The 23,973-nt window shown below is 34.0% G+C and overlaps 1 long non-coding RNA gene across 1 annotated transcript; it reads right to left on the bottom strand.

Annotated features, from left to right (window-relative positions):
• Positions 1–3,023: 3,023 nt before the first annotated feature.
• On the bottom strand, positions 3,024–20,232 carry LOC144373962 (uncharacterized). The gene is made up of 3 exons (XR_013433509.1): positions 20,174–20,232; positions 4,762–4,884; positions 3,024–3,136 (listed from the first exon to the last, which is right to left on the bottom strand). It is a non-coding gene; the product is annotated as an uncharacterized LOC144373962 (long non-coding RNA).
• Between the last annotated feature and the right edge of the window lie 3,741 nt (positions 20,233–23,973).

Raw genomic sequence — 23,973 nt, 5'->3', positions numbered from 1 at the left:
ACTTTGAGGGGTTGGGGTTGCATGTGAGGCACTGGGTTTGATCCTCAGCACCACATATAAATATAAAGGTACTGTGTCCATCTACAGCCAAAAAAAAAAGGTTTGTTTTTTTTAAAATTATCACTTTGATATACATGTTTTATAGTATGAGAGAACAGAAAGAACAATGTATCCGTTTTGCTACATTTTAATAGCAGATTTTAAGGGAGCAACATCAAACATCAGTAACATCAAACAAAAAGGTACTGAGTACTCCACAGGGTACAGAGTGCTGCCAAGCACCTTGGAAAGTTTACATGACATGGAGAAGATGAGGCCCTTCTCTTGAGAAGTTTACAGTCTGGAAATTTTGACTACTCAGAGTTTTCAGTTGAGTGAACATTTTATTAAGGCAAATTCTTCATTTCCTAGAACTACTGTAGACTGAACTATTTTTGCACTTGTGAAATTAACCCAATCCAGATGAAAGAAAAGACTAAATTTGGTTGATAATTCTTTCAGGCTCATATAGTTTTATGAATCTAGTAAACAAAACTGACCTAACAGACAACTGAAAAATTAAAGACTAGATCTCTTGAAGTGCAAGGGCTAAAACAACTGTTATTTGTTTTAAAAAGCAAATGGATGGTATGATTAGGGTTTACACTGGTTTAAAAATAGGCCAAGTATTGCATTCCCTTCATGCATTGTTCATTTAAAATAGTGAATATTAAAATACGTGGGTTCTACATGTAACCCATAAAAAAGCTCCTCACAAATCTTTATGTTCTGTGTATCAAACATGCACCTTGTGTACTATGAAAGTTTTATTTATGTCTCATCAAGTTAAAAGTAATGTAAATAGTGAAATTATAATAGGCTAATGACCTGCATATTTTTATATGAATGTCAATATATCTAAATAGGAAATAAATGGCAGTCATATCTACCTATATTAAAAAAATAAAATATCTTTCCAGATTTTGCATACTCATCACTTTTATAAAGACAAGGTATGCAGGTTTTAAAGTTTCACAATCAGTTGTCAGAAAAACAGAAGTTGTTCCTAAAGTATCTCATTAGCATCTGACTCAATTTTTTAGATGACATGATTTAGAAGACGTAAACCCACCCCAAAATTTGTAATTATTCTGAGAGAGATGGTTTTAATGTTAACCCTAGAATCATTAATGTTAACCCTAGAAACAATAGCAATGTGATGTAGAACAACTAATCAACATGACTAAAAATGTGCTCACTTTCAGAAAAACAATCTGGTCATCTGGAAAAAAAAAATCACAGCTACAATCTGGGGAACACTCCCATATAGGATATTGATCTGATCAAGGCACACTATTTCTAAGTAGAACTATCAGATGAGGGTGAATTTAGGCCAGCTCTAAGGAACAGCCTATAAGACAGACCATAACTGATCCAATTTCCTTTCAAAGCAATCTGGTACTATCCTACCCACTTCAATTCAAAAGTTTGAAGTTAATTCAAATCAAAAGACCATATTGGAGCAAAAGTGAGCAAATGTGTAAATCCTAGCACATTCTTATTGCTGTATTAAGTTTGAAGATGAGCATACCTACCACAGCAGTATTGTTCCAGGAAGCAGGGTAGGAACAGTGGTAAATTAGGAAACAGACTATTAATTGCACAATTAATAGGAAAGTAAAAACAAGTTTCAAAATCTACAATAAACCTGTATCCAAAGGAGTCATAACAATGAGGTGCTGGACTTTAGTTCTGTGGTACAGCTTTGCAATGGACTCACTGGCCTATAGGTACGGCTCACTTCCTGCCTCCTGAAGGATGAATATGCTACACAGAGCTATGATGGTTTCTACTGAGTGGTAAAATTCACAGAAATTAGACATTACTCATGTCAGAATCATTCCTTGTGCAAAGTTTGATGTAGATGAAGATAAAGTGGTTTCTTGGTCAATAACTGCAATTTCTTTTAAAGTCAGTGGGTTTCTTGTATCTGTAACCACAATAGATTTAAAATACTTTGATGATTGATCTACTCCAATGTTACATTCTCGATAAGAGGGACTAAGAAGAAACATGAACTAGTAACCATTAGAACAGTATGAATCCTATATGTATATCACTTACAGTTCTATTACAGTTGGCCCAGGTTTAATCTCATCCATCTCCATGAAAGCAAAACATTTGGTGCTGGTAAACCTTTTTGTAAGCTTGTAGTGTTTGAATTCAAAGAAGATAGCTGCACCTAAGGAATTAAAACAAACAACATAAGCCAGAGACCACACATTTCTTATGTGTCACCAGAAGCCTATGATTTTACAAAGTAACGTGTCAAACAGTCTGATGACACAACTGTTGATAACTCACTGTGGCTGTCACTCCAAGCTCTGGTACTAGCATGTCTGAGTGACATTTCTCCATATCATTTAATTCTACAAAGTACAACAAAATTGTATAGCAAGAATGTAAGTTATGTACACAGGTAGAATCATAAACTACCAAAGAATATAAAATATTAAATACCACAAGAAAAACAGAAGTTACTTAAGTATCAGCAGTACCTATAAAAATGGTTTCAATAAGCACCTATATTAGATAGAATAGAAATTTAAAAGAGTTCCTTTAAAAAAAATTCTACCTTATATCATTTCTCTCCCTCCTGAAACAACCACGCCCAGATTGTCCTTTCCATATTCTTACAAACTAACTGCCAGTTATAGTATCTTTTTACCCAATGCATCTTATTGAAAGAAAAAAAATAATTTAACTGTTAGAAAGTAATCATTAGGTTCCTAAAAGGACTTAAGGTAATTATTAGGGAACCTGCTTCCTTAACTCTGTATTATGAGAAAAACTTCCCTATCAAATAATATTTAACCACATTATTACACAACTAGATAATGCAACTGCTAATTCTCATATTTTAAAAAAATTGATTTGACTTTAAGTCAATATTCATAACTATGTGACGTACACTATGAACACAAACCCAGATAAGTACTGTGTCCTTAAGAAGTCAGTAACTGATAATTACAAACCTTGGTTAATTTTTCAATATGCTTCTGGAGCTCAATGTCCACATTAAAATGAACATATGTATCTTCTTTTCTTGAAGCCACAGGAGTATCTTGCACAGGAGTTAAATCTATGCCATTCAGATCTGGAGAAAAGTTTCTGCTTATGAGCATTCACATATACAGACGGAAAATATAGAAACTGCAAAGGTTACAGTTCCTAAAGAGGCATGGAAAGAGCTGAGAGGAGATTCTCAGGTTAAGAGATTCCTATTTGGTGTGAGAAAGTATGTGACAGTTGTTGAAGTTCATGGGGTATGTGGAGAGAAATGAATATAGACTGGATAGGAGACCTCATGAAGGGGACAAGGAAGCCTTTACATGGCCAAGTGGACAAAACTTGATCTTCATAGTAAAGTGGTAAAAAGAACAAACATGTTTTTTTAGGGAATAGCCCACTATATTTTTCTATGCAAATAAAAAATCTGGAGTATTTAATTTGCCACAATGGAGCTCTGCCACCAATTTCTAACTTTGATCAAGTATGACTTATTTAGAAAAGCCTTTAAACCTAACCTTATCATAATTTCCCTGGTAAGAACCAAAAATGGATGAGAACAGCCAACAAAAACCCTTTTGTTAATGAATAATTTTTCATATATATTATCTAAATTCTGGTTATTCTGTTTACAACATACCCTGAATTTACAACAACCAGATGGTACGTTATATATAGTTTTAATTTTCTGGTTTTAAAATCTCAGTTTAGTCAAATGCAACATGGACTCATTTAATAACTCCTCAGTGTTTATGTGTTATTCATTTATGTGTCTCAAAAAGCTCAAAAACAATTTAGTACATTTAATAATTAAAAAATATTTACATAAAAATATTTCAGTTTAACATATGCAAAGGTAATTTAACATTTACAACATCATTAAATATTTTTGTGTTTTAAGTATACTTTCTGAATGAGTATGCAGTTTTACAAATGGCCTATCAAACAATGTAAATATTTTCCAGTATACTATATATTTGATAACTGGTAACATCGGAATTTAAAAGTGTACCAGTATTAGTGCTGTGGATTCTGTTCTTTAAATAAATGTTTTTCTTTGTGGTCAATTGATAAAAGTTCCTCCATTTAATTTCAGCACCAATCTGTTCCTTTGGTACAAAACTATAGATTAAAATAAGCCGTTTGTACTAACTATAGTTATTTCTGTAAAATGGTATAATTTATTCCTTAATCACATCATCATCCCACGGGATTGCTTTCAGGGCATGGATGTTATGGACGCACCCTACTTCCCTGTCCCCTGATTTTCATCTGCCTCTGTAGGACTCACCTAAGTAGATACCTCAGTAGCACAGGAAGAAGAAAGGGTTGAAGCAGGAGAGATGGGAAAACAGGACATGGGGCTTTGTGGAGAGAAATGAATATAGACTGGGTAGGAGAAGGTGAGGGGTGCTATTGTTAATCTACATCCTGAAGGCTGTAGCTGCTTTTAAGGACAATGTGTATGTTTAGTCTGCACTTTAGATGGAATCTGAAGAGCAAAAATCTATACAAACTCAAAAGCAAAAGTGAGTGTATAAGTAGGAAATATTTTTTGTAAGTCTTTCAAACTATGTTCTGTTATGATCTCTTCTAGGATTTTGCCTCATTATAGAATGCATTAAAGTAAGTTGTCACATATACAAGATCATCCCCTGTCAAAAACTTTGTCCCATATGAGAAAAAACATAATGCAATTTGCCAGTTATTTACCCTTTACACTAACTGTAATATAGGGATCGATGCACTGTCCAGCGTCTTTCAGACCAATTTTCTCAATCCTGATAGTGAGTAATGTCATTCCCGGTTCTGAAGGCAACCTTGGTAATAAAGTACCTGGCAACAGAGAAACCTCAATAAAAGTTAGCTCCACCAATAATGCAGAGTAAATACTTTGACAAACAGAAGATATAGCCTACCTCTTAGGAACTAGCTAGGCATTATGTATTTTTATTTCCAAAATTCATGAACATCTGATGTTATACTTTTTTAGAAAAATATTTAAATTTACACATAATATATCTGCATTTCCCAACCATACAATCACCTTTAAGCAGAAATAATAATTTCTATAATAATAGTATATAGTATGTATAATAAAAATATGTTAAAAACATCACTTGAGGAAGCCCAATGATACATAATAGTATAATATGCTCACATAATATTTATATTCAATATGTACTTCTATATTATATTCAGCATCTTAATATGAAGTGGTAGAACAAAGACAAGAAAAGCTTTTAAAATACTTGTTATACTGTTCTAAAGTCTGAGACATTTAATATCACAGTTGATCAATACATTCTTCTCTTTAGTTACTCCTAATAAAGAAAATAATTTACAATTTGATATTTATGTTTTAATTTAACTACATAGTCTAACTTCTATTCTTCTATTTTGTATGATTTATTTCCTCAGAAATTAGTACTATACAGACTGACATATAAAATGGCCATTTGTATAACTGAACATTTTTTCCAAAACCAACTAAAATTTTTAAAACTAAAACCCACCCAGAACAACATGACAACATTCACCCACCAAGAACATATGAAGGAAGAAATCAACTGTTCAGTATGTTCCCTTTTTTGAAACTACCAATAGAGAACAGATGCAAATAAGCTGATTTTAATCAAGTATGTATACAGAACCTCAAAATACACTTAACAAAAGATTTTGGTTGATGTTTTTCAAGTTTCTATTCAACAATGTGTTATGCTACTTTTAATGATGAGTTATTTGAAATACATGAAGTAATCAACACACTACATTTGAAAATACACATTTGATTGATGGCAAATGTGGCTTGAGGAAATTTTGGGAGGTGATGGGAATGTTCTGAACTTGTATAGTGATGGCAGATGCAAAACTCTATAGAGGTGTCAAAAATCGATGAATTTTATACTTACAGAAGGGAAATGTTATGAAATGCAAATTGTACCTCAACAGTGCTGTTAAAAATGTATTACTTTCTAATTTAAACAAATATGAAGACAATACAGACAAATGCAATAATAGGAAGGCCTGGAGGCTGCATTCCACTGTTGCATTAACAAACCTAAATGGGCTCAGGCTGATATCATTAAATATATGCATAATACCTTTTATGCATCTTCTTTGATTGACAAATGAGGGTACTTTTAGAAGAGGGGCTTGTACCTGGACATCTGGGATGAACTTCAGAAAGTTAAGAAACACTTCTGAAATTTTATGAAAAATGTGAATATGTATACATTTATATTTATATATATACATATATATTCATATGTATGTATATCATATATGAATTTTTCTGCAGAAAAGTTCATTCTATTATGTAGTACATGGCTGTATAAATATGCTACAGTTTATGTACACATTCTTGTGTTGATAGACATTTGAATTACTTCAAGTGTTTGGATATAGTTAACAGGCTATTATAAATACTCTTCTAACATCTTCTAGTGCCCATAAGCACCCATTTCTGAAACAGGGGAATCACTAAGTCACCTGGCATGTTACCTCCATACCTACTATGTAATGACAATCCATTTCCCAAGGTGGCTGTGCCAACTTTTATTCCTAGCCCAAGTGCAGTAGTGTTCCCATTGCTCCACATCCTCACTAGGTACTGTTTTCTCAGATTCTTCATGTTAGCCAATTTTGGTATAAAGAGATCAATCATTTTAATTTGCATTCCTCTGAAGATTAATAAGGTTGAGCACCTTTTAGAATAAATCAAATGTATGATTTCCTCTTTTCTGAAGTGTGTTCAATTATTTTGCTCGATTTTCTATTGAGATGTCTATCTTATTGAGCTGTAGGAGGTCTCTATTATTTTGCTGGACAAATGTTTTACAAATAGCTTCTTAGTAGTTTTCCTTTATAAAGACTTTTTGTTGAAGTAGAGCATATACATTTTAAAATGCACAAATTGTTAGTACAGTTTGCTGAACTTCCACAAAGTGGATACACCTGTATAACTAGTATCAGATCTAGGAAAGATATGATCAGCCTCCTGGGAGTGTCCTTCCCCCCACCCTATCCAATTCACTCTTCCAAAAGATAGCAACCATTGCTAACTTCTAACACCAAGTGTTAGTTTTGAATGTTAAGAATGACTTTTCTCTGCCATGGTGTCTTCTGATTATGATAAATACTTACTGCTAGTAATATTCAAATTTCTTAATATCTTCCTTTACAATCAGTGCTTTTTATGTCATATTTAAGAAAACTTACCCCACTCCAAAATCATAAAGGTATTATCTTGAAAGCATAGTTTTGCCATTCACACTTAATTCTATATGTCACATAGAATTATTGACTACAGTGTATAGTAGGAGCTTTAATTTCATTCAATTTCACATAAATACTCAATTGTCTCAGCACTACTCATTAAAAATACTGACATTTTCCACCACTGATCTGCAGTCCCACCTCAATCATAAATCATGTGGCAATCACTTTCTGAGTTTTCTATTCTGTCTTACTGGACTGTTTATCCTCTTACCACTAATACAGTATCTTAATTCTATAGCTGTATAAAAGGTCCAGGAACTGCAATAAAAATTCAGATGAGTTTCAGAAAGAGTCTATCTTTATAAACTGCTTCTTCTAATTTATGAACTAGTATATATCTTTACATTTTAAAAATCATAACAATTATTTAATAGAATTTTATTTGACCTAAAAGCCTTCAGAAATAAAGACCTACAGATCCAGGGAAAACTCCTGTTTTTTTGTTTATGTTCCATGAAGAATGTATGGCCATGTAGAAATGACTGGAAAAGGGGGTGTGAGCTAATGGTAAAAGGCTGCCAGGGTCCCAGCAAGCCCTGTCTGGTCAGATTCTTCTTGGCCTCTCTGTATAGCTTTCTTTCCTTCTGGACCTAAGGCAGGTCCTGTCTGGAATGAGGGTTTGTAAGGGAGGGGTAAGGGAGGGTAGGGGGACAGTAAGGGAATAGCAGGGAGGGAAGGAAAGAGAAAGAGAAAGAGAGAGAGAGCGCTTTCTAGGTTTTATGACTGGCTTTGGGAGAGAAGGGTGAATGGACAGGAGGGCAGGAGGAGAGCAGAGGCTTTGCTGCTGAGGTTGCTTTTGGGATTCCAATCTCCTTCAGTTAGAAGTTCTCAGCAGGCCAAAACCTCACCCTTTGGGCTATCATATTCTGATCTGACCCTGCCCACCTTCCCCCTCTCTCTCTCCCTCCTCCTCCCTTTCTCCTTTTAAGAAGGGAATGTGTAGATCTTTCCATCTTCTAAGATCTTCTTTGATTTCTCTCTTTAGGGTTCTGTAGTTTTCATTGTATAGATCTTTGACTTCTTTCATTGATTCTCAAGTATCATTTTTTTTGAGGTTATTGTGAATGGAGTAGTTTTCCTCATTTCCTTCTCAGAGGCTTTGTCACTGATATACAGAAATGCCTTTGATTTATGGGTATTGATTTATATCCTGCTCCTTTGCTGAATTCATTTACTATTTCTGGAAAGATCGACCTTGCTCTTGGATAGGCAGAATTAATATTATCAAAATGACCATACTACCAAAAGTGCTATATAGATTTAATGCAATTCCAATCAAAATCTCAATGGCATTCCTCATATAAATAGAAAAAGCAATCATGAAATTCATCTGGAAAAATAAGAGACCAAGAATAGCTAAAGAAATCCTTAGCAGGAAGAGTGAAGCAGGGAGTATAGCTCTATGAGACCTTAAACTATACTACACAGAAATAGTAACAAAAACAGCATGGTTTCAGCACTAAAACAGACTGGTAGGCCAATGGTACAGAATAGGGGACACAGAGACTAACCTACAAAATTACAATCATCTTATTTTAGACAAAGGTGCCAAAAACATGCACTGGAGAAAAGATAGCATTTTCAACAAATGGTGCTGGGAAAACTGGAAATCCATATGCAACAAAATGAAATTAAACTCATAACTCTCACCATGCACAAAACTTAACTCAAAATGGATCAAGGACCTAGGAATTAAGCCAGAGACTCTTCATCTAATAGAAGAAAAAAGTAGGCCCTAAACTTCGTCATGTGGGTTAGACCACAACTTCCTTAATAAGACCCCTATGGCACAAGAATTAAAACCAGGAATCAATAAATGGGATGGATTCAAACTAAAAAGTTTTTTTGTCAGCAAAAGGAAACAATCCGTGAGGTGAACAGAGAGCCTACATCCTGGGAGAAAATTTTTACCCCTCACACATCAGATAGAGCACTAATCTCTAGGGTATATAAAGAACTCAAAAGCTAAGCACTGAAAAAACAAGTAACCCAATCAAAAAATGGGCCAAGGACTTGAACAAACACTTCTCAGAAGAGGATATACAATCAATCCACAAATATATGAAAAAATGTTCAACATCTCTAGCAATCAGAGAAATGCAAATCAAAACTAAGATACAACTCCAGTCAGACTGGCAGCTATTATGAAGACAAACAACAATAAGTATTGGAGAGGATGTGGGGAAAAAGGCACACTCATACATTGCTGGTGGGACTGCAAATTGGTGCAGCCAATCTGGAAAGCAGTATGGAGATTCTTTGAAAATCTGGGAATGGAACCACCATTTGACCAAGCTATTCCTCTGCTTGGACTATACCCAAAGGACTTAAAAACAACATACTACACGGACACAGCCACATCAATGTTTATAGCAGCACAATTCACAATAGCTAAACTGTGGAGCCAACCTACATGCCCTTCAGTGGATGAATGGATTTTAAAAAATGTGGCATATATACACTATGAACGTTTTTAAAAGAGAATAAAATCATGGCATTTGCAGGTAAATGGATGGCATTGGAGAAGATAATGCTAAGTGAAGTTAGTCAATCCCCCCAAAACAAATGCCAAATGTTTTCTCTGATATAAGGAGGCTGACTCATAATAGGGTAGGGAGGAGGAGCATGGGATGAATAGATGGATTCTAGATAGGGAAGAGGGGAGTGAGAGAAAGGAAGGAGGCAGGGGATTAGCCTCCTAATGAATGTGATGGACATCATTATCCAAAGAACATTTCTGAAGACACAAATTGGGTGTCAACCTACTTTATATAGAGAGATACGAAAAATTGTGGTATATATGTGTAATAAGAATTGTAATGCAAAAAAAAAACCAAGTACATGAATAACGTGAATTGGCGTGAACATACTTTATACAAAGATAAAAAAATTGTGCTCTATATGTGTAATAAGAATTGTCCATTGTCGTGTATTAAAAAAAATAAAATCAATAAAAGAAAAAGAAGGGAATGGGGAGTGGGTAGGGAAAAACTGTGGAATGAACCCAAACTAACTTTCCAATGCACATATGTGAATATACTATAATGAAACTCATCATTTTGAATATCTATAAGATACTAATTTTAAAAAATGTAAATAAATAGATCAGTAAAGTGGATGAAAGGGAACAGTGGGAGGGAGGATGAGGAGGGTGAAGGGACTGAATTGGAGCAAATTATATTCCATGCATTTATAATTAGTCCAAATGAATCTAATGTCAAGAATAACTATTATGAACAAATGAAAAAAAGAATAATGACTTCACTGTTTTTATAAAATGCATTCTCATAAACAATTCAATTGAGAGAAATGAAAAAAGTAAAAGAGAATGTATAATTCAACATCTCACAAACCATAACAATTATTAAGTCACTCTTCCATCTTTTTCTCTAATTTCAAGATGGCTCCAGTTTCATTTTCTTTTGATATTGTTTTATTTTTTCAACAAAGGTTTATTTTCTACATAAAATTCTTATATTTCTTTTGTTGAATTTATAATAAGGTCCTTGATATTATTTAATACTACTATAAATATTATAATAGTTCATGTTCTAAGCAACTATTACTTGTTTGAGATAGAATTGATTTGTCTGTACAGATTTTATATCCAGGAACCTCATTATCTTATTAATGAGTTATGAATAGGTTTTTGCATATATTCTCTATATATTCATAAATATGCAAATAAAGAACATCCCCCCTTTTATATTTCATTTTCTTGTCCTAGTGCAGTAGCTAGGGCTTCCAAAACAATGCTGATGAAAAGAAGTAATAGATAATCTTGTTTTGTTCAAATTCATCATTAAACGATTTTGGGCTGTAAATGTCATGTAGCCATGTTTTATCAAGTTAAGGATGTTTTTCTGTTCTTTGCCAAGAATTGTTTAAAATCAAGGCTGTATTTCAAATTTAACTGAAAACTTTTTCTGCATTGTTGACAACTTTAGGAAATCTTTCCCCTTAATCTGCTAATGTGAACTACCTTGATAAATTCTGCTAACAATAATTTAAAAAATCACTCATTAGTTCAGGGAGATTTTCTGAATTATTTTCCACAGCATCCTATGTTTATTCAGTCAATCTTCATTTGGCAGTTACATTATTTCTAACTTTTTATCATTATAAAAAACACCTAAACAGAGAATCTTGTGTATATGCATATGTTTTCCCCTCTTTTTCCTGTATTTTGGGGGTGCATCTTCAGAGTAAATTCTCAGGAATGGGATTGCTAAGGAAAAAATATGTACTTATATGTTGTTAGAGAATGCTCAATTCCCCTCCAAAGGAACTGTACCATTTTTCTATTCCCACCAGTGATTAATAAGTATCTATTTCCCCTAAGACTCTCCAACAGTAGCTTTAATTTATGTTTTTATTAAAAATAAAGTTGAGTATCTTTTTATATGTTTAAAGGGTATTTTTAAAATATGTGTGTGTGTGTGTGTGTGTGTGTGTGTGTGTGTGCACGCTCACGCGCTTGCTCATATTGTCTGTTCCTCTCATGTATTCTGCTTTGGTTATTACAATTAAAATTTTTCTTTATACATTAAGAATGTTGGGTTGGGATGTAGCTCAGTGGCAAAGTGTCTGCCTTGCATTTGCAAAATCCTGGAATCGAACCCCAGTTCTAAAAAAGACAAAAAAGAACCCACCCCACCCCACCCCCAAAAACCCCCAAGAATGTTACCTCTTTTATGTATTACCTCTTTACTACCTGTTTTGACATTCAAAAGATGATTGCTTTACAACTTTCAAAAAGTCTTTTTGATGTTAAGATTATTTTTTGCCAAGTTGATATTAAACTTGTTGTTACTTTGGGGTGAGTCAATTTTATAAGCTGTCATTATCTAGATCTTTCAGTTGAAATGGTAGGGCTGATGCTACATTCCTTACCAACAATCTTTTTGCCTGAGACTACACAGTAAGGTTTAATGTAATCATTATGCTTCAGATAATTTAATATGGAGGCAGTGATTTCAAGTCTGAATTTCTTGTTTAATTCAAGGTAGAATGTCAAACATTGTGTTCCATAATGAAGGAAGCTGACTGTAATTAAGATCATAGATTACATAGAAAGGTGCCTATTTAAGGTGTTTCAGAATGCTCTATGATGTGCTCTCTCTACATGGTCAACTCCTACATACTCAGTGAGTCCTAAATCTGGCCAGATTTATTGAATTCCCTCAGCCCTTCTTTTTTGCCAACCTACGACATTGGTGCACATCTCTAATCATAATCATGTGCTTTTGGCTCTGTCTTGCTGACTACACAATAAGCATCCTGAAAGGTGTGGGAACTGTTCCTTTTGTGGTATGCACAAGGAATAAACAGATCTTTGTTGAAGAAATATTTTATTGAATGAATGACTGAATTTCCAGTTCTAGAGGTTATCATGCTCTAGTTAACAAATGGCTAGAGAATCTATATCAATGAGTGAAGAAATAATAAACATAAAAGAAGATCAAATACTAGAATAATACCATACCATCTATAGCTCCCAGGTAGATGAAAAAGGGTGCATGTTTTTGCATCAAAGATAGAACCATGATAGTTGTAAATTGAGCCAATGCATTAAAAGGAAGATTTCTAAGTGAAGAATTAACATATCCAATTACATAGTGTAATATGAGAACAAGTCAACTACATTCATAAAATTCGAAGACTAACAAGGATAAGAAAGAAATCACTACACACAATCCAGTGTAAACTGTGCTATTCCAGCTAGATCATCTGCTCTCAGATCTAGAGCAAAGATCAGAAGAAATGTTCTTCCACATGGAACTGCTATGTAAATAAGAAATAGCTAATACTTGTGAGTATTTGTGTTGTGCCACATACTATCCTACTCCTCTCATCTAATCCTCACAACAATAGTTTAGTTCTATTTTTCAGAGGTGAAAAGTGAGGCATAGAAAAACAAATTATCCATAATCACACAGCAGTTTGGCTACAGAGTCCATGCTTTTAACCATCATGTCTCATTTTAACATTTTTATTTTAATTGTCCCTAAAGCCTTAAAAGGAACTGCAGGAGAACCTCCCCATCTCAAGCTTCTGCAAAGTTCCTTTTGCCATGTAAACATAACAGTCACAGGTTCCCAGGATTAGAATATAGACATTTTTGTGAGGCCACTATTTGTGCCTCATACTTTTAAATATGGAAAACTCTAAATGGCTACAGCTGTCCAAACCAAGTTTTCAATAACATCCCAGGGATGTTATTGAGCTGTCACTAAGAACTCCCAAGTAAGGGAGTGATTAAAAAATAGTAACATTTGAACTTTGTACACTGAGCAGTGCACATTCACAGGAATGGACAGAGACTGAGTAGCCCAGATAGCAATATGATAGGTCTTTAACACTCATATAGCAGTGAGAAGCAGGACTGTGTTCATTTGGTTAATTCCACTTTCAGTTTTTACTGCAAGACAAAGGAAGCCATTGGTAGCTGGTGAGCCCCAAGTTGTACTGAACACAGAAAGCACGTCTTTTTCTGACTTATCTGCCCCCAACCACCTCTTATGCACCAACCAGAGCAAGCATGCTCTCACTGGTGTCAAAAAGAGTTGGAAGGAATTACTGAATTCAGTGTGATTTTCTGTGAGAGGAAGATTCTAAGCCTAAACCTAAAGACAACTCTGATAAAATAATGACAATGAATTGGAAGGTTTGGAACCATTTTACCACACTACTGTAATAGGGGATACCAAAAAGTCCATCTTGTTGATGGAAACTGTTTATTAACAGGTGGTACTTGGGTAAAAACTTAAGTTGCTCTATTTCATTGTGCTTCATCTGTGGAAAACAATTTATGAAGGTAGCTATGGATCCCCCAAATGGCTGTTTGTTAAACATAGACAAGTTTGCTTAAGAATGTTTTAAAAACTGTGTAAAAGCATCTGACCTAGCCAAGAATGTTACAGCCACTGCCACTGTGGAGAGGAAAGGGAATTGTGCAAGTAAGGCCTCTGCCTCTGCTGGGCACCCAACAGCACTGACACAGACCGAGCAATGAAACACCACTGTACCTGCAACAGGTACAGAAAAACAATGGGAGAACATCTGAAGCCCCTCACCCCCCCCGCCCATAACTTCTTTGTTCCAAGAGGGTGCTGAGAAAAATGAAGGTCTAAGTATCAAGTAGGATGGCCTCACATTCAATAGTCTCTGTGTAGCCATAGAGATCATGGAGAATCAGACAATAAAAGGACCACCAACCCGAGGATGAGTCTGGAGTGACATGGATATGAAGGTCAGTGGGATCCTTAAGGCCCTGTCCTCACATGCAGAAGAGGAAGTCATTCTTTTCTTTCAACTTTTTATTTTTGCTTTTTAAAAATTTCTATTGTTTATATCTCATATCATACCATAAGGACAATTTCTAGTCCAAAATTGGAAATGGCATGACAGTCTTTGTTCCAAAATAGTACATTATTGTCTAGGTAAGAACATTAAAAGAAGAAAATTACCAAAGATTATATTTTTTTTAAAACACTGATTTGAATTTGCTTTTTACATGATATTGTACAAATGTTTGTCACAGGCATTTACTTCAATAAGAGGTGAGTCAGTCTTCATTTTGCCTTGGTGCTTGGTGAATTAAATGTCATGAATAAGGAGTACAAAATTTGTTGTCCATACTTTTAGGACAGAGATGGACCTGATATCTAAAATGTAAACTAAGCATTATCATATGTGTGTGATTATATATTTATGTCTTCTTTGTTTTAGATTTATCATACTTGCAATTAAATTCAGATGTTTGATACTACCAATTCAAAGTCTGTCACACACATTTTTTAAGTGCACATTTCTTTGTAATTTTAAAATCCAATAAAAAGGATATATATAAAATAATATTTTCTATTATTTTGGGATAATTTTAACATAATTTAAAATAATGGTATTGTCAAATCATTATTTGGTCATAACATTTTGTAAATGGCACAAAACATGAAATGGGTCTTAAAAATCTAGCAAGAGAAAATTTTTGCAATTTGTACTGCACATCTGCAATTTGTACACACATACAAATTGTGTGAAAATATGAAAACACATGCACAATTTCTTTTAGTTGGTAACTGATTAGTAGTTGAGGAACTGCTCCAACCTTTCAAGATAAAGAGTAAAATCATAAGAAGTTTATTCACTTTGAAATTATATTAAAAGTTTGATAAAAATTCTAGCGGTCATTAGCATTCAAACAATAATATTTCTAGGTCTGTCAAAAATTATACTTTATTAAAGTTGTCTGTATATAGGTTATATGAGTATATTCTTGTTTTTATTTTCTTTATTGACTGGTACTAGAAATATGTATTTTTCTGTGTTCAGAAATATGTGATTTGGATAATGGCTGAATTCTTAAGTGTCACCATCATATCTGGAAAAAATTATAAATACTCTCACAAAACCTAAGATGAATCAGTGGGTATATGCTTCATACACAGATGCCATTTAGCATGCAAGGAAGAGTTACTACAGGTGTTGGGTTAAAAATTTGAGTGGCCAGAGGACTTTCAAGAAAAAGCAGGCCTGGGGCTGGGGATGTGGCTCAAGCGGTAGCACGCTTGCCTGGCATGCCTGCGGCCCGGGTTCGATCCTCAGCACCACATACAAACAAAGATGTTGTGTCCGCCAATAACTGAAAAATAAATATTAAAATTCTCTCTCTCTCCTCTCTCACTCTCTCTTTAAAAAAAAAGAAACAAAAAGCAGGCCAGATGTTGCTTAGAGCCTTGATGAAGAGCCTACTCAATAGACATTTCCTATGAACCAATTTCTGCAAAGCTCTGGAGAAAACCTTTTGACTTCAAGTGACAAGATTCATGGATTAAAAAACAAAACAAACAAAACAAAACAAACTGAGCCAGACATAGTGCTGCATGCCTGTAATCCCAACAACTTGGCAAGTTAAGGCAAGAGAGGCCAGCGTGGGCAACTTAGCAAAACCCTGTTTCAAAATAAAAAAATAAATCAAAGAGCTGGGGATGTAGCTAGGTGGTAGAGCATCCCTGACTTCAATCCCCAGTACTACAAACAAACATGTAGAAACAAATTATAAAAAAGAAATCTTTGAAAACTGCTTGAGAGTAATAGAATATTAACAAGCCTTAAAACTATTGAAAAACAGCTAGGAGAACTACCAGATAACATTGAATGGTATTTTCCTTTCCTTTCAATATAAGTACATGACTGGATGAGGGACTCTGGCTCTGACTGTTTGGCTCAGTCTGAGAATTTGAGACTTTGAGAGAAAGGATGTGCTCGGAGAGCCAGAGTCTATCTGCACACTTTGGTGGTATTTACTGTTTAACCCTAAATATATTCTGAAATTCTGTGAAATAAGGATGCCCTAATATTCATGGAACAGCAATGAATATTTTGTTGCAGTTTTCAACTTCCTATATGCATGGGTAAGAAAAAAACTGCACTTTAGCTGAAAATGAAATACATATTTGCTTAACTCTCAAGTTCAACTCAGAATTGAATATTTATGCAGGAAAGAAACAAGTACAGGTTTGATATTAAAGAAGTAAGATTCACTCTTCATTTTGAGTTTCAAAAAAACATTTTTTGTACATATCTAAGACTATATAAAAGATGAATAACCAATACAAATCTAGAATAATGTTGAGATTGCTAGGCTTATGTTTAGGTCACTCAGAAACGTTTTTTTAAATTTTGTCTAAAATTGTGACATGGCTATTTGTGCATGTGGTACTAGGAAATGAATGTAGGGCTTCACACAGGTGAGGCAAGCACCCTAACACTGAGCTACATCCCTAGTTCTTTCTATTTTGAGACAAAGTCTCTCTAAGTTGCCCCCACTGGCCTCAAACTTGCAATCCTCCTGCCTCAATTTCTCAAGTAGCTAGGATTATAAGCATATAATCCTGGCCAGCTATTTTTTTTAAATTTGTATTACTTTGGTTTATCATTTAGAAGCTTTAATATTCAACATGATAAATAAATTTTCAGGTAATAAATAATAGGTTATAAATTTTTATCCTCTATTTAAATGAAATCTACTGAGATTACCTTAAGAAAATTAAACTACTATTTGGACTTAAGCCAGTTAGTGTTTAAAGCAGTACAAAAAAGTTACTGTCTTATGAGAATTGAAGGCTTTGAAAATGATAATAATGTCAAAGAAAGGTTCAACAATTTTTTATTCTTTTCAAGAAAGGTTGGATAAAAATCCATTTTTGATTTTAAATGGGAATAAACTACTCTTGATCATACCATATTCATATATTATACTTTATCTCATTAGCTTAACAGTAGTAGTGTTTACCATGTGTGTTTGTCAAAACTTATAAAGCTGTACATTAAAAAAGATGCCTTTTATATATGTAAGGGACACCTTAATAAATCTTTTTTTAAAAAGATCACAATAAGCTAGATGCTATAGCACAAGCCTGGAATCCAGGTGACTTGGGAGGCTGAGGCAGGAGGATCCCAAGTTTAAGACTAATCTCAGCAACTAAGTGAGGCCCTAAGCAACTAAGTAAAATCCTGTCTCAAAATAAAAAATAAAAAGGGCTGAGAATGTGGCTCACTGGTAAAGTACCCCTGTGTTAAATCCTCAGTACCAAAAAAAAAAGTACAACAAACTTACAATTATATAAATTACATAAAATAAAGGTAATAAAAATGTTATAATTCTTAGAAGCACCCTGCCATGATAATGTAGACACAACAGCCTTATCACGAATGAAATCTTGGATGTCCACAGTATAACAATTTTTTCCCATTCTACAATTAAGTTAAAGGTCAAATTGTCCTTCAATGACATTTTCAATTTTATAATGACACAGGCCCTGGAAAATATGATCAAAAATCAAATATAGCCAATTGAACTATATGTACTCTTTCTTACTTTGAGGAAAATAATTCATGGAATAGAAAGGTTTAGTGAGCTTTCTGTATCTCTGAAATAAAATACCAAAATGCTATATCAGAATAAAAAAATCTAATTACTTTGGGCTTAATCTTTCATAGCAAATAGACTTAATTTACAGAGTTTCTTTTCAACTCAGCAACCTGAACCCCATAAAGACCTGTCCATTTCATGACTTACATCATCTGCTTTAAGGATCTTGTTTGCTACAGAAGTATAACTAGTGAACAAATAACCAAACCCAGAAATTTATAGAACTGGAATCTATTTCAATTACAGCATGTGGTTTGAAAAGGAAATAAAAAATGCAGAAAAATTTTAGCAAATTTATTTACCTCATCATCTCAGCAATCTTGAATTTCCTACAAATATAACAAGTAAAATATAGCTCTTTCTTCATAAAGACAAGCAGATTGGAAATAATTACCTTGTACCAAAGAAACACTAACAATAACATTTTATAGTGATTGTAATTTTTCTAATAATCCTATGGTGTAGGACTGTTAGCATCATTTATAGGTGATAATGAAAATACAGTAGCCACCACTACCCCAGCAAATAAAAAGTATAATGCCAAATGATTTGTATGTGGTGCCTAATTTTCATAGTAACCCTATGAATTAGACATTGTCAACATCTCCTTTTATAAAGAATTAAGTACAGTCACTTAACTACTGATTGGCAGATGTTAGACTCATAAGCGCAGGTATCTTATTGGTCTAAGCCTATACTGTTTATATTTCAAACGTCTTCTACCAAAGAGTATTTAAATTACTGGAATATGACTTTAATTATGAAGTTTTCTGGATGATATGTATATTATATTTAATTATACCATAAAGCATAGAGTCTTTAAAAAAAATGCATCACAATAGTACAGTGCTATTTCTACACTTCCAAAAATGAACTAATTCATCAGAAGTAAAAACTGTGCACTGTATAAGAACAGAAGAAAGTATAGAAGTAGAAGAGGCAAATAATTTACTCAGGGTGCTTGAATAGGGTATTTTACAACCTTGTCAAGATCTTCCAAAAATAAAAAGGACTTGCTATGTATTCTTTATTTCCCTGTTAAGGGCAACTGTTTAGTATCTATTCCTCCAGGTCCAGGTTTCACAATCATATATGATTATTTAAAGAACAGCTAGATATATAAAGAAAAGAATTAACATAGCAAACAGTTACTCTAGAATGCCTACTTACAATGTTGGTCTATGGCTAGCATCTGGGAACCTGGAATTCAGCAGGATTCCCATCATGCCCTGTTAAGAAGATCACTGTGCCTAAACCGTCCATGCAAACAATATGGTTTGTGCTGAACACTTTCTTTCTTCCTGGAGTCTGTAGTTTTGGTTCACGCTAACCCCAATAAGTGTCTTGTGCACTGAATCTCTACAGTGCTTCCCCAATAGACAATATTTTTTCATTTCACAGGTGTGAAAGAATGTTGAGAGAATCAAATACATATTTGACTCTGCTGGGAGAGGACTCTTAGAAGTTTGGTTTCCTCTGGAATTTGCCTGTGTGCCTTTACCCTTTGCTGATTTTGTTCTTGTGTTTTCTTGTTGTAATGACTCATATATATATATGTGTGTTTGTGTATATATATATATTTACACGTGTGTACACACACATACACATACACACACACACACACACAGCAGACTTTCTCCTCAGGGAAGAATACAACTGTGAGTACAGCTATATGCTGAGTCCTGTGGGTATTCCTAGCCAATCACTAAACATGGGATGTTTTGAGGATCCCTGACACAAATAGTAAGATACTTTCACAATAAACCGATAGCTACCACTAACAGAATGGCCATGATAATTTGCTTAAGATTGGCAAACCTGGAGATGTTTTACCCGCCACTAACAAGTACAAAAGTAAGTTCCAAACACCTGACCTTGAATTATATAATGTACATTTTTTGTACCCACCAGGCACTCTAGCAGGAAAAGAATTAGGAGACCCTGCTCCAGCACCACCTTCTTCTTCATCTTCTTCAAATTCCAAATGATCTTCCTCACCAGGGGCTAAAATTCTCCTACATAAAAAAGGACAGAAAAATTAGTGAGCTACTCCACTTAATACACCAGCTAACCCTCATAGCCACTAACTTCCCAGATAAGATGCTGATTATTAGGTTGATGTTGATATAAATGTCAATGTCAATCATCTCATTGCTACCAGTCATATCACCAATACCAAATTTGATAGGGAAAAAAATACAGAAATATTTGAAAAACAGGCATAAAATAGATAATAAAATCAGAAGACAAAATATGGATGCTTATTTATTTACCTTAATGGGCTAGGCTGAACATCAAATGGAAATTCTTTATTATATGTGAGAATATTTTTTAGGACTAGAATAAAGACATAGACAAACATTAGTCTTATATCTTAGTCTTACATGTCATGTAAGTCTTATATATTAGTTAGTCTTATATGTTATATCTTAAATTGATACTTTTAATCATATTTTATAGTGTATTAAGCACACATTAATATATGTATTTTAAATTCTGAGCTTCACTATCATTTTAAGACTCTGCAATTGACTACTGAGTGTCTTAGCAAAATAAAAATGTCCATAGTGGACTGCAGGTACCAGTATTTTCAGAGTACTGTAAGATCTCCAAGGAAAGTCTCAGAGCCCTCATAGAAAATGAACCATAAAATAGTTCTCCAATGTACAAGGTCCTAGGTGATATGGGGTACCAGTGAAAGAGAATACCTCTTCTCCTGAAGTATTTTAATTAAAAGATTGATACTGAAGATGACTAATTAAAGAGAAATAGATAATCACATCTTATTCTTTATCCTAAATAGATTTCCCTCAATACTTATCACACTGGTAAGGTTTGTAGCAGCAAGGTTATAATTCCAATATTCCTTTTATGATGAAATTTATTGTATATGTGTGCACACATATATACATGCATATATATATATATGTGTGTTTGTGTATATATATATATTTACACGTGTGTACACACACATACACATACACACACACACACACACAGCAGACTTTCTCCTCAGGGAAGTCATCAAACAACATAATGCTATCACCTATTGTGTCCTGGTTGATTACTTTCTGGCATGTAAGCCTACAGACAGATGTTCTACAATTCTATCTGTATCTGGAAAAGTATTTTATGAAATTTATTGTTTCATTTCCCAATTTATGGGTTCCTAGTGACTACCTGCAATTATTTCAAGGTGAATATTTAGCATTATTAATTGGGCAACCCATGGTTTTTACTCTAATTACTCAGACTTTAATTTTGGAGTCTTACAGATTTCAGTTAAAAGGAGTATGGCATATTGGGTTCCTAAATAAGGAAATTCAAAAAGAACAGGTTGTAATTACATAACTTATTCCAATAGGAGTCAATCATACAGTGAGAAAGAAGTTGGAAACTTGTACCCAGATTCTCATTACTCACTCTTATTCTCTCTCCCTTTAGCTCTTCTTCATCCTTTATCTCTTTCTTCTTCTCAACAAATGCATACCGAGTACTCACAATGTTCCAATCACTGTTTTAGGTGCTAAAGATACACAGTAATCAAGAACTCATATTTGGACCTTAGACCTTACTAAGGAAAAGTAGACAATAAATATGCCAACAAATAAACAAGATAATGTAAGATGTGATTAGTGGTATGAAGGATACAAGCAGGATGCTGTGTAAAAGCAGAGAGAACCTGGTAGAGTAGCTAAGGTAGACAGGGTGCCTTTCAAAACTAAACTGTAAGAAGACATTTGAGCCAAGACCTGAGATGAGAGGAATCATCCATAAGTGGCTCTAGCATAAGGCTTCCCAGGTATTAAAGAACAGGCTGGAGCAACAACAAAGGTTCCAAGTAGGAAACAGTTTGCCTTATTCAAGGCACAGAAAGGACTGTGGGAACTTAAGTCTGACAAGCAAAGGGGAAGCAGCAGGAGATCAAAGTAGAAGGTTTAAACCAAAACCTAGCCCTACAATTACAACAATAACTTGAACATTTACATAAATACTCTAATCTCCCCAGTTCTAAAATGAGAATGCTACTTCCTTTACAGGCTATTGAGAGAATTACAGCCTAAATAAATTTATACAAAATGGCAAGGGAAAATCTAAAATGGACATTCACTCTCTCCATGACCTTTTTGATCTAGTTGACTAGAATCCTAATATTTCTTATCTCACTAAGAAGTACTGTTTATTTTTTAATACAAGAACATCTTTTCTATACTTCTGCATGATCATTGTTACTAAACTATCAAATCAACTCAATATTAATAAGTAATATTAATAAATATTGATCACTTACACAACAATGGAATAGATACCAAGAATGGGGAGCAGGTAACAAAAAGATCATGTCTCACTCATACCAGAAACAAACACACAGAAATGATCATATTGTAATAAGAGTTTAATGAAATGAGCAAAAAAATCAACCATTAAAAATGTATATAACAATAATTTTTAAAAGCTGATCCTGTTATGGTGGCATGTGTCTGTAATCCCAGGTACCAAAAGCCTGAGTCAGGAGGACTAGAAGTTCATCTGCCTAAGCAACGTAGGGAGACCCTGTCTCAAAATAAAAATAAAACAATAAAAGGGCTGGGGTTGTAGTTCAGTGGTAGAGTGCTTGCCTTGCACATGTGGCAATGGGTTCAATCCTTAGCACTACATGAAATGAATAAATAAAATAAAGGTATTGTGTCCATCTACAACTAAAAATGTTTTAAAAAATAAAAATAAAAAGGACTGGAAATATAGCTCAGTGGTAGAGCACCCCTGGGTTTAATCCCCAGTACGTCAAAAACAAACAAAAAAGTTGAAAAATATCTTGGTTATTAAGAATATCTTGGCTGAGTGTGGTAGTGCACACCTGTAATCCCAGAGGCTTAGGAGGATTAAGAGTTCAAAGCCAGCCTCAGCAAAAGTGAGGCATAAGCAACTCAGTGAGACCCTGTCTCTAAATAAAATACAAAATAGGGCTGGGGATGTGGCTCAGTGGTTATCTTGCATTTGTATTGTAACAGAATAATTAAATAGTATTTTCATTTCTTTGGTATCAAAGCTCTGAAGAGGAAGTATTTGCTTTAGAATAATAGCTTTGTTATATTATTTTTACAAGTTAAAGTACTATGAAACATTTAATTTATGTGAATAGCTTTAGAACAAATTTAAATAGCTTTAAAACAAATTCTGTTTTACTTTCTATAACTGTATTATAGGTTTACATTTTCAACAACTATGGAATAACAGATTCTATTGTTCTTTTAAAATAGCTTAAACTTTACATAGAGTTTTCTTTCTACCAATACTAGCAATGATGTCTTAGGAGGAATTGAAGAGGAGCTTGAATTTTACAAAAGACATTTTCATAAGTATGAAGCATGTCATGGGTCGGAGATTCATTGGCTGATTTGGTAGGACTTACACACTTTGGATCACTACATGGCAGACATCTGATGCTACTCCACCATGGAAAATTCAGCACTCCCAGCCTTTCTCTTGGAGCACAGACCTACCAACCTCCTGAAGCTAACCCTCAAAAGATGACACACAGGCAAATATCAAAATGCATTTTGCTTTTGGTGACTGACGTGTTTCATTTTTGTGGTAGGAAAATGGGCAGCTGCCTCAATTTTGAAAGGTTATTTTTTAAATTATAGGAAAAGATTCCTTCAAAACATTTAAATCTATTTAACTCAACACAATCTTGCCAAGTTCAT

Source organism: Ictidomys tridecemlineatus, unplaced genomic scaffold (assembly GCF_052094955.1).
Source record: "Ictidomys tridecemlineatus isolate mIctTri1 unplaced genomic scaffold, mIctTri1.hap1 Scaffold_54, whole genome shotgun sequence".
Classification (NCBI taxonomy): domain Eukaryota; kingdom Metazoa; phylum Chordata; class Mammalia; order Rodentia; family Sciuridae; genus Ictidomys; species Ictidomys tridecemlineatus.
Note: the sequence above shows the minus strand (reverse complement) of the source record. Positions and strands in the feature narration are given on the sequence as shown.